Raw genomic sequence first — 14,009 nt, 5'->3', positions numbered from 1 at the left:
TAAATACTCACCACCTCGATCTGATCGAAGAGTTTTAATATTCTTACCTAGTTGGCTTTGTACTTCATTCTTTAATTCCTTGAACTTTGCAAAGGACTCTGATTTGTGTTTCATTAAATACACATGACCATATCTACTGAAATCATCAGTGAATGTGATGAAGTACTGAAAACCTCCTCTGGCTGGTATATTCAGTGGTGCACATACATCAGTATGTATGAGGGGTAAAAGATCATTAGCTCTTTCACCTTTTCCTGTGAATGGAGACTTTGTCATCTTTCCAATTAAACAAGATCTGCATGTCTCATATGATTCATAATCAAAAGAGTCTAAGAGTCCATCTTTATGAAGTTTGGAAATGCGTTTCTCATTTATGTGGCCTAATCGACAATGCCAAAGGTAAGTTGGATTTAACTCATTAGGTTTCATCCTTTTAGTATTAATGTTATAAATAGGCATTTCAAGATCAAGGACATGAAAGTCCATTGTTCATTTGTGCAGTAGCATAGAATATATCATTCAAATAAATTAAGCAACAATTGTTCTTTATTATAAATGAAAAACCAAACTTGTCCAAACAAGAAACGGAAATAATATTCCTGCTAATTGCAGGTACATAATAACAGTTCTCTAACTGAATTATTAAACCACTAGGTAAAGTCAATACATAAGTTCCTACGGATAAAGCAACAACCTTTGCTCCATTGCCAACTCATAGGTCGACTTCACCTTTTGCCAAATCTCTACTCCTTTTTGGTCCCTGCACATTGGTACAAATGTGAGAACTGTATCCAGTATCTAATACCCATGATGAAGAAGTAGATAAATTAATTTCAATAACAAAAATACCTGAAGTTGAAGTCTCTACTCCATTCTTTTTATCTTCCAGGTACTTTGGGAAATTTCTCTTCCAGTGTCCGGTCTTACCGCAATAGAAGCAGGTGTCTTCTTTTGTTATGCCTCCACTAGGCTTTAAAGCAGCAACGGTGGGTTTGGGTTTGGCAACTTCCTTGCCTTTCCCTTTATCACCCTGCTTAGTGGGCCTTTTGTTCTGTCTCTTTCCATTTCCGATCATTAGAATGGATTTCCCTTTTGACTTCAGATTCTGCTCAGCAGTTCTTAACATGGCGAGCAGTTCAGAAAGGGATTCGTCCATATCATTCATATTGAAATTTAGGACAAATTGACTGAATCTATCTGGCAACGATTGCAAGATCGAATCAGTCGCAAGTTCCTTTCTGAGGGGAAAACCCAATCTCTCAAGGTTTTCCACATACCCAATCATCTTGAGCACCTAGGGACCTACAGGGGCTCCCTCAGCTAACTTGCCTTGAAAAGGGGCTTTTAAAACTTCAAACCTCTCATGCCTTGCTTGCTCTTGATAGAGCATCTTCAGGTGTTCGATCATATCGAACACTGCCATGTTCTCATGTTGCTTTTGCAATTCTGAGTTCATGGTAACTAGCATGAGACAAGCAGTTTCATTGGCATCATCGACATGCTTCTTATACAGCTTTTTATCATGTTTGAGGACAATCCTCAGGTTTCGGTGCCAATCCAGAAAATTTGTCCAAGACAATTTTTCTTTGTCAATGATTGATCGCAAGATGTTGTTAGAGGTGTTTGTGGTCATTGTAATCTACATAAGAATTAATGAAAATATAAGTATCATTGACATATTTAATTATGCATTTAATTAAATATGCTCCCACTATTTTACTCAAAACAAATGACCCTCATCATTTGATTCGGAAAATCCCGTTGGAAGATTTTCGAGTGGGTCGAGATCCATATTTCACTTCGTTCTAAGTCCGCGTAGGCGGATTACACAAAACTAGGTTATTTAGGTAGGAACTCCTTCCAATTGTATCTAATACAACTCTCGAATATTTTAGTTGGGTGAATAACTCCTTATTCCAATCCATCACATGGATAAATTCCAACTCTTGCTTCTAAACATATATAATCTTATTATAATTTGTTTAGTCAAGTTTGACCCATTGTTTTAACAATTGGATATCACAATTATCCCATTGCACCTTACTAATATAGAATATGCACCTCGCGTAGGCGAAACCTACATTATCCGATACTAGTCTTGATGAGTGTTAAAACTTGGAAAGCATAAACTTAATATTTAATTTGAGGGAATTTGCAATTATTTTGATCTCACCGGCTTATTTATCATATAAATCGTCTCTCACATGCATCAACTTACATACACATGCATCAACATACATATATAATGAAACAGTTATGGCCCCTAGCGCAATTGTTCTCCCAAGCCAATGAGAGAACCTAAGCTAACCTAATAACGATCTAAGCTTCTCCAAGCAAGATCTTCAAGGTTGTCCTCCTTTGGCACTGACTTCTTTTATTTCTTCATAACATTACATTACATAAAGAAACTCGTTTTATATACGAGGGAGTGATATGAGAAAAGAAGTTACATTGAGAGATTAAAAGAGAGGCACGGCACGCAGGTCGTATTTTAAAACCCAAAACAAAATAAAGGAAAACTAAGGCCATAACCGATACCACAAGACAATAACAAACACATTATTATTATTATCAATTTTAATTCTTTTAATCAATTAAAACCGAATTAAATCTCGACGATCGATCACATTACGCAGAGTTAGCCGAACGGGTGAATTTTGCCTTGCGTTAACCGGTTAACCAGTCACAACCCTAATCGCATAACTCTCTGACAACACAACCCTTGTGTCGTCACTAACCCTGATGCACCAATTTTAAACCATCAAACACATCTCGATCGTTGATTCAGTATGATTGATCAACACGTCATTGCTTCACCACACTAATGTCGGATCAAGAAGCAAACGACCATTGATCGCTCAAAGGAAAACAACCATTGAGTGTTTGAATGAACGAAACAAGAACACTATATCATATATAATGTATTTTGCATGAGGATTACTTATATCATATATATAACTTGATCGATCTCAATTTAATCTTTGATTCATTCTGTCTTTAATCGTATTAATATAGAAAATAAACAGTTATTGTAACACCCTTCTAAAATACCCCAAATATTTAATTAAAACAACATATATCAATCAGAGTAAATATGCAATTAAGGGTGTCACACAATCATTTCACACCATAATAACTGTCATGCTCTTATATTAAATCAAAACATAAGCATTTGCATAATACGCAGCGGATACAAACTAACAACATTCAAACCATGTAATACATTACATGTAAAGTTGTTCAACCACCAAATGAAAACATAGTAAAACATCCCATCCCGATGTTACATCTACCAGAGCATGACCCACTAAGGAGACTACACTAGACTCCAAGCACTAGCTTCTACTCAATCACTGCTCGTTACCTGAAAAATAGTTGTAAGGGTGAGTTCCTCAATCGATATAATAAGCATTATAAAATATCATGTCATGTTAAGTAATTTAACACATTAATCACCCTAATCACATCACGCATTCGGTAACGGCACATCAATTCAATTATCATACTCAATACAAATACAACTCATGCTCATACTCAATGTCAACACAAACACACGTATAATATTGGAATACAGCCATTCATATTATACGCCATACACATATTATGCAATGAGACTCCATGCATGCGGTACCGACTATTTGTGAACATATAGTTCACCTCACCGTCCAAATCCAGGCACGGCTACCAAGCCCACTAGTCCCACTCATTTGAGACCTAGTGACTCACTCACTAATTCCTCACCATGGGAATTAGCTACCACCCCAAGGGCCATGCTATGCACGCTAATTAACCTAGCATGCAAACATCAACAACAGTCCATAATGACTAACTCACTAATTCCTCACCATGGGAATTAGCTACCACCATAAAGGCCACAATATGTATGCTAATCACCTAGCAATGCTAAATCATCAACCACAATTCAAGAATAGACATATGCTCACACTCTAAGCCATAAAACAGTCTATTCACAAATGCACACATAACTGATACATTCACAGGATCATGCATACCATCACACATCATCAGTATTTTATCACATAAGCATATCAGATCATGCCCAAGAACAACCACAGTATTAGCACACTCTACTAATACCTATACTACTCAAAACAACGGGAAATGATCCCTAATATATCATACATCAGCTGAATTACGTTACTCAGCTGAACAGTTAAAAACTGCACAACAACAGCTCAGGAAAATCACAATCCTGCCCATACGCGTATTGCCTAGTCCCATACGCGTATGGCCCATCTCCTGACCAAATCCCATACGCGTAACACCATCTCATACGCGTATGCTACGCGTATCACTTCATCATACGCGTACCAACAGAGACCAAACTACGTTCAAAACATCATCTTCCTCATCCATACGCGTATTGCCTAGTGCCATACGCGTACCAGACCATCTCATACGCGTATTGCCTAGTGCCATACGCGTATGACCAGAAACCAGATTTCCAGATCTGCTATGGTCTTCTCTGCTACGAGATCTATCAATTCCAACTTCCTATAATCCAATTTTTCACAGTAATCGTTCATATCATCTAACACGAATCATACCCTATCCAATTCCACCAATTCTAACACTTTTACATCTAATTCCTACGAATTCTTCTCAATTATAACCCAATTTCGTTCATCCAAAGGTTCACAATTTCATCATGCATCATTCAATTCAGAGGTAAATCAATGGTTTATCACTACCCATTACATATTATCCCATAATACCCATTAAACGATGATAAACCCCCCTTACCTGAGTTAATCCGGCAATCCTGCAGCTTCAAGCTCTTCCTCTCTTCAACCCTTGTTCTCTGGTTCTCTTTGCCCTTTTTCACTTTTCTGTCTCCTTTTTCCTTTTCACGTGAAAAAATAACCTTTTTGCTAAATGGGACCTTTTCTAAATTCCAACATTATATTCCAATAAAATAATAACCCAATAATAATAATTCCAATAATAATATTCCAATTATTTAATTAAATTAATAAATATATTATTAACTTAAATTAAATAATTATCTTATTTTATCGGGGTGTTACAACTCTCCCCCACTAAAAGAGTTTTCGTCCTCGAAAACATACCTCAAGCGAATAACTCCGGATAAGACTCCTTCATCTGACTCTCAAGTTCCCAAGTCACATTGCCACCTGCTGGTCCTCCCCAAGCTACCTTTACCAAAACGATCTCTTTACCCCGCAACCGCTTCAACTCTCGATCCTCAATCCTCATAGGTGATGTTTCAACAGTCAGGTTATCTCTCACCTGGACATCATCTACTTGGACTACATGCGACGGATCAGGAATGTACCTCTTCAACTGAGACACATGAAAAACTTCATGCAAATTCGCAAGTGACGGCGGTAAAGCGATACGATAGGCTACCTCTCCTATTCTCTCCAAAATCTGATAAGGACCAATAAATCGAGGTGTCAACTTCTTCAACTTCAAAGCTCGACCAACCCCAGTTATGGGAGTAACACGAAGAAACACATGATCTCCCTCTTGGAACTCAAGTGACTTCCTCCTCTTGTCGTGATAACTCTTCTGACGACTCTGAGCAATTCTCATCTTCTCCTGAATCATCTTAATCTTTTCCGTAGTTTGTTGAACAATCTTCGGTCCAATCACAGCACTCTCACCGGACTCATACCAACATAAGGGTGTCCGACATCTCCTACCATACAAAGCTTCAAACGGTGCCATACCAATGCTCGAATGAAAACTATTGTTGTAGGTAAACTCAATCAAAGGTAAATAACAATCCCAAGCACCTCCCTTTTCCAAAACACAAGCCCTCAAAAGATCCTCCAGTGACTGAATCGTCCTCTCAGTCTGACCATCAGTCTGCGGATGATATGCAGAACTCAATCTCAGCTTAGTTCCCAAAGCCCTCTGCAAACCTTCCCAAAACTTCGATGTAAATCTAGGATCTCTGTCCGAAACAATACTCGACGGAATACCATGCAAACTTACAATTTTCTCAATATACAACTCGGCTAATCTCTCTAACGGATAATCCATTCTGATCGGAATGAAATGAGCCGATTTTCTCAATCTATCTACAATCACCCAAATGGCTTCAAAATTCTTACTTGTCCTCGGTAAACCAGAAACAAAATCCATACTGATACTATCCCACTTCCACTCTGGAATAGCCAACGGTTGCATTAGCCCAGACGGCTTCTGATGCTCAATCTTTGACTTCTGACAAGTCAAACAAGAATAAACAAAACTCGCAATTTCTCTTTTCATTCCCGGCCACCAAAATAACTTTTTCAAATCATGATACATCTTCGTAGCTCCAGGATGAATACTCAAGCCACTACGATGTCCTTCTTCAAGAATACTCTTCTTAAGCTCGGTAACATCCGGAATACACACCCGATTACCAAATTTCAAAACACCATTCTCATCAACTCTGAATTCACCACCTTGACCTTGATTCACTAGAGTCAACTTATCAACCAACAGCACATCGGATTTCTGACCCTCTTTAATCTCATCCAGAATACCACTCGTTAACTTCAACATTCCCAATTTAACACTATTGTGAGTACTCTCACACACTAAACTCAAGTCTCTAAACTGTTCAATTAAATCCAATTCCTTAACCATTAACATAGACATATGCAGTGATTTCCGACTCAATGCATCAGCCACTACGTTTGCTTTACCCGGATGGTAATTCAAATCAAAGTCATAATCCTTCAGAAATTCTAACCATCTTCTCTGTCTCATATTCAGCTCTTTCTGATCAAACAAATACTTTAAACTTTTATGGTCACTGAAGACCTCAAATCTTGACCCGTACAAGTAATGCCTCCATAACTTCAGAACAAATACCACAGCTGCCAACTCTAAATCGTGCGTCGGATAGTTCCTCTCATGAACCCTCAGCTGTCTCGAGGCATAAGCTATAACCTGCTTATTCTGCATCAACACACCACCTAAACCCAACAATGACGCATCACAGAAAACCTCAAATAGTTCTGACGGACTCGGTAATATCAGAATAGGAGCAGTAGTTAACCTTCTCTTTAACTCTTGGAAACCTTCTTCACACTTTGAGTCCCAAACAAACGCTTGCCCCTTCCTGGTCAACATCGTCAACGGTAACGCCAACTTAGAAAATCCCTCAATGAATTTCCTATAATATCCTGCAAGTCCAAGAAAACTCCTTATCTCAGAAACTGACTTCGGAGCTTCCCACTTAGATACCGCTTCTATCTTAGAAGGATCAACAGCAACACCACCTCTTGAAATTACATGACCAAGAAAACTAACCTCTTCTAACCAAAATTCACATTTAGACAGTTTAGCAAATAACTTCTTTTCTCGTAGAACTCCCAAAACCACTCTCAAATGTTCAGCATGCTCTTCTTCAGATTTCGAATACACCAAAATGTCGTCAATAAACACCACAACAAACTGGTCTAGATACGGATGGAAAATCCTATTCATATACTCCATAAATACTCCAGGCGCATTAGTCACACCAAAAGGCATTACAGAATACTCATAATGTCCATACCTTGTTCTGAAAGCAGTCTTCTGAATATCCTCAGTTTTCACACGTATCTGATGATACCCAGATCTCAAATCTATCTTGCTGAACACACTCGCACCAACTAACTGATCCATCAAATCATCAATTCTCGGCAAAGGATACCGATTCTTGATCGTCACTTTATTCAGTTGTCTGTAGTCCACACACAACCTCATAGTACCTTCTTTCTTCTTAACCAATAACACTGGTGCACCCCACGGTGACACACTCGGACGAATAAATTTCTTATCCAACAGATCTTCCAACTGACTCTTCAATTCAGTTAACTCAACAGCAGACATACGGTACGGAGCCATTGACACCGGCCTAGTACCAGGTACCAAATCAATCGAGAACTCAACCTCACGCTCTGGCGGTAATTCATTCACTTCTTCAGGAAACACATCGGGAAAATCACACACCACGGCTAGATCGCAAATCACCAGTTTATCTTTAGCCTCCAAGGTCGCTAACAGCATAAACAACTCTGCCCCATCTACTACTGCCTCATTCACCTGCCTCGCTGATAGAAACAAACTCTTCCCTTCCTCAATCTCAGGAAAGATCACAGTCTTATCAAAACAGTTGATATAAACTCGGTTAAACACCAACCAGTTCATACCTAGGATAACATCAATCTGCACTAGTGGAAGACACACTAGGTCCATCCCAAAGTCTCTACCAAAAATACTCAAAGGACAATTTAAACAAACTGAAGTAGTAGTCACTGAACCCTTCGCAAAAGTATCAATCACCATACTTCCATGCATCTCAGATATCTCTAACTTAAGTTTCACAGCACAATCCAAAGATATAAAGGAATGAGTCGCACCTGTGTCAATAATAGCTACAAGAGGAAAGCCATTAATATAACACGTACCTCGGATCAAACGATCATCTGCAGAAGTCTCCGAACCCGATAAAGCAAAGACCTTGCCTCCCGACTGATTCTCTCTCTTCGGCTTAGGACACTGTGGACTGATATGACCCAACTCTCCACAGTTGAAACAAGTCACAGTCTTCGACCGACACTCTGCAGCCAAATGACCACCTTTTCCACACTTGAAACACTTCTTCTCATTACTGGTACATTCATGGATCCGATGTCCAGCCTGACCACATCTGAAACACTTAGCAGGGGCACTGGAGTCTCCCCCACTAGGCCGCCTCATCCCACTCTGTCTCTGGAAACCTTTGCCAACTGCATACGGTTTCCCACGATCATTCTGATTCTTGCCTTTCCTATCAACCCTCTGCTGATAGCTCTCTGCTCTAGCCTTGGTATCTTGTTCAAAAATCCTGCAACAGTCAACCAAATCAGAAAACACTCTAATCCGCTGATACCCAATAGCCTGCTTGATCTCGGGACGTAACCCGTTCTCAAACTTCACACACTTTGAAAATTCCCCAGTAGCCTCGTTAAAGGGAGTATAATACTTCGACAGCTCTGTGAACTTAGCAGCATACTCAGTAACATACCTGTTACCCTGCTTCAATTCTAAGAACTCTATCTCTTTCTTTCCTCTGACATCCTCTGGAAAGTACTTTCTCAGGAATCTCTCTTTGAACACAGCCCAAGTGATCTCGGCATTCCCAGCAGATTCCAACTCAGTGCGGGTAGCAACCCACCAATCATCTGCTTCCTCTGACAGCATATGCGTACCGAACCTGACCTTCTGGTTATCGGCACACTCAGTCACTCGGAAGATCCTCTCGATCTCCTTCAACCACTTCTGAGCACCATCTGGATCGTATGCTCCCTTGAACATTGGAGGATTGTTCTTCTGGAACTCACTCAGTTGACGAGCAGCTCCCATTCCCACAACATTCAGATTCCCTCCAAGTACTCCAGCTAGCATACCCAGAGCCTCAGCAATCGCAGCATCATCTCTACCTCTTCCAGCCATCTCTATTCTGAAAACCCAACAAGCTAAACAATAAGTACGGATAGGGTTACACAACACCTATCACATACAGGGAAACAGAATAATTACGACTCGACACGACCGACCAGGCTCTGATACCACTAATGTAACACCCTTCTAAAATACCCCAAATATTTAATTAAAACAACATATATCAATCAGAGTAAATATGCAATTAAGGGTGTCACACAATCATTTCACACCATAATAACTGTCATGCTCTTATATTAAATCAAAACATAAGCATTTTCATAATACGCAGCGGATACAAACTAACAACATTCAAACCATGTAATACATTACATGTAAAGTTGTTCAACCACCAAATGAAAACATAGTAAAACATCTCATCCCGATGTTACATCTACCAGAGCATGACCCACTAAGGAGACTACACTAGACTCCAAGCACTAGCTTCTACTCAATCACTGCTCGTTACCTGAAAAATAGTTGTAAGGGTGAGTTCCTCAATCGATATAATAAGCATTATAAAATATCATGTCATGTTAAGTAATTTAACACATTAATCACCCTAATCACATCACGCATTCGGTAACGGCACATCAATTCAATTATCATACTCAATACAAATACAACTCATGCTCATACTCAATGTCAACACAAACACACGTATAATATTGGAATATAGCCATTCATATTATACGCCATACACATATTATGCAATGAGACTCCATGCATGCGGTACCGACTATTTGTGAACATATAGTTCACCTCACCGTCCAAATCCAGGAACGGCTACCAAGCCCACTAGTCCCACTCATTTGAGACCTAGTGACTCACTCACTAATTCCTCACCATGGGAATTAGCTACCACCCCAAGGGCCCTGCTATGCACGCTAATTAACCTAGCATGCAAACATCAACAACAGTCCATAATGACTAACTCACTAATTCCTCACCATGGGAATTAGCTACCACCATAAAGGCCACAATATGTATGCTAATCACCTAGCAATGCTAAATCATCAACCACAATTCAAGAATAGACATATGCTCACATTCTAAGCCATAAAACAGTCTATTCACAAATGCACACATAACTGATACATTCACAGGATCATGCATACCATCACACATCATCAGTATTTTATCACATAAGCATATCAGATCATGCCCAAGAACAACCACAGTATTAGCACACTCTACTAATACCTATACTACTCAAAACAACGGGAAATGATCCCTAATATATCATACATCAGCTGAATTACATTACTCAGCTGAACAGTTAAAAACTGCACAACAACAGCTCAGGAAAATCACAATCCTGCCCATACGCGTATTGCCTAGTCCCATACGCGTATGGCCCATCTCCTGACCAAATCCCATACGCGTAACACCATCTCATACGCGTATGCTACGCGTATCACTTCCCCATACGCGTACCAACAGAGACCAAACTACGTTCAAAACATCATCTTCCTCATCCATACGCGTATTGCCTAGTGCCATACGCGTACCAGACCATCTCATACGCGTATTGCCTAGTGCCATACGCGTATGACCAGAAACCAGATTTCCAGATCTGCTATGGTCTTCTCTGCTACGAGATCTATCAATTCCAACTTCCTATAATCCAATTTTTCACAGTAATCGTTCATATCATCTAACACGAATCATACCCTATCCAATTCCACCAATTCTAACACTTTTACATCTAATTCCTACGAATTCTTCTCAATTATAACCCAATTTCGTTCATCCAAAGGTTCACAATTTCATCATGCATCATTCAATTCAGAGGTAAATCAATGGTTTATCACTACCCATTACATATTATCCCATAATACCCATTAAACGATGATAAACCCCCCTTACCTGAGTTAATCCGGCAATCCTGCAGCTTCAAGCTCTTCCTCTCTTCAACCCTTGTTCTCTGGTTCTCTTTGCCCTTTTTCACTTTTCTGTCTCCTTTTTCCTTTTCACGTGAAAAAATAACCTTTTTGCTAAATGGGACCTTTTCTAAATTCCAACATTATATTCCAATAAAATAATAACCCAATAATAATAATTCCAATAATAATATTCCAATTATTTAATTAAATTAATAAATATATTATTAACTTAAATTAAATAATTATCTTATTTTATCGGGGTGTTACAGTTATCAGATTCATGGTTTCGTAACCAGGCTCTGATACCACTGAAGGAGAATGGCGATCCAAAACGCAGCGGAATTTAAAATTTTCTCCTTTAATGATCCTTACGAATGGGCATGATCAGTGATAAAATCGTTACCTCTTGTGGCGATCACGAACGTTGAACGATGACAACGCCTCTACTCAGTCCACACGAACGGATTCCTTCAATCTCAGTGCTAGCTGCTATAAATGAAGGCTTTGAGTGAGAGAGAGAGAGAAATGAAATGTAAGAGTGACAATGCTTCTACCCAAGGGTTCTATTTATAGAACCACTTGTGTGGGCTTCAAGCTAAAAAGCCCACTTAAGTGTATTTTGGCCCATATCTTATAATATGCCCAAAATCACTTAAACATGTGGTACCTTACCATATTTCATATTCCATTTAAGTGCACCGTACCTTACGGTGTTCCTTAGTTACTCTATCTCTCATCAACCCGTCCTTTGTGTGTGACCCTGTAGGCTTTCGCGACGTTGGCAATTATATTAAATCACACATTTAACATAATAAACAGTGAGCGGTATCTAGCAACACATCACTGCTACCCAAGACACGAAAATGTCATGTGATCTGACAAATCCTTCTGTGATAATAATTATGTGCATAATTACCCTTTTGCCCTTATGTCTATATTGGACACAAGGCATAGACCATGTCATCCTTGTCCAGTTCAATAGTAGGCCCATAGACATTTATCCTGTTACGCAGGATGGGCAAATTCCATCTAGGTCACTCATGTCCCTTAGCATGCTTTGTGGAGTACCCATCAACTGTCTTTATGGTTATCCAGTTACGGACAATGTTGGATCAGCAATAAAGCACTCGACTCTACATCTAGGGTCCATAGTGGTTTCAGGTCGAAGAGTGGTATACATTATTATCACCATGAGAATAACTTATGACACTTTGCATAACATTCTATATAGTATTCTCATAGCGGGTCAATCCAGTATAAATATTACTCTTAATATTCATACCTATGTTTAAGACTTGATAACTCTTTATCCATGATCCATGAGATGTGATCATCAGTCTACAAACATAATAGTCTTCATGCTTTAATGTTATCCCACTTCACAATAAAGCTTGACTACGGATACTTTAAGAATAGTGTCCTTATGTTTAATGTGATCTCATGATTAAGTCATGCTTGATACATTAAACGGACTAGCTATTCTAGGGACTTTATTAAACAAACATAATAAAGAAAACGCCTTTTATTATTAATAAATAATTCGGCATAAGTACCAAAAGTATTGGCCTCTAGGGCTTACACCAACACTCCTTGCATAATCTCTATATGGTATCAAAACGAGTTGATTCGTCTCCCATTAACCTTTGATATGATTCACAACCAAAGCTGAATCTCCATAGACGTCAAGATATTTAATTCTGAGATCAATGGCCTCTTCGAGCCCCATAATGCAAGCTTCATACCCAGCCATATTATTCGTACACTTGAAGGTTAATCTAGCTGTAAATGGAAAATGAGTGCCTTGAGGAGTAATAATCACTTCCCCAATTCCATTACCATACGAATTAACAGCTCCATCAAATACCATACCCCAATGGGAACTAAGTTATGGCCCTTTTTCAAACAATGGTTCATCATAATCCTTCATCTTTAAGTGCAAGATCTCTTCGTCAGGAAAATCATACTGTAATGACTGATAATATTCAATAGGTTGGTGAGCCAAATGGTCAGCCAAGATACTACCTTTAATAGCTTTATGAGATCAGTATTTGGTATCATTCTCTGATAACAACATCTCCCAGCGGGCGATCCTCCTAGTTAAAGAAGGCTTCTAAAAAATGTACTTGATTGGATCCATTTTGGATATCAACCAAGTAGTATGATTCAACATATACTGGCGCGGACGCTTAGCAGCCCAAGCCAATGCATAACATGCCTTCTCAAGCATAGAATGTCGAGTCTCATAGTCGGTGAACTTCTTACTAAGGTAGTAAACTGCATATTCTTTATTCCCAAATTCATCTTGCTGACCAAGAACACAACCCATACTCTCATCAAGCATATTCAGATACATGATCAACGGTCTTCCTTCAACAGGCATAGACAAAATTGGAGGCTCAAGCAGATACTCTTTGATACTGTCAAAAGCTTTCTTGAAATCTTTGGTCCAATCACAAGACTGATCTTTCTGAAGGAGCTTGAGTATAGGGGCACATGTGGTAGTCATGTGTGATATAAATCTTGAGATATAGTTCAAGCGGTCGAGAAAACCTCTAACTTGCTTCTCAGTTTTGGGTGCATGCATCTCTTATATTGCTTTGACCTTGGCAGGATCAACTTCAATACCCTTCTTGCTGACAATAAAGCCCAATAACTTACCAAAACGAACACCAA

Source organism: Lathyrus oleraceus, chromosome 1, assembly GCF_024323335.1.
Source record: "Lathyrus oleraceus cultivar Zhongwan6 chromosome 1, CAAS_Psat_ZW6_1.0, whole genome shotgun sequence".
Classification (NCBI taxonomy): Eukaryota; Viridiplantae; Streptophyta; class Magnoliopsida; order Fabales; family Fabaceae; genus Lathyrus; species Lathyrus oleraceus.
Note: the sequence above shows the minus strand (reverse complement) of the source record.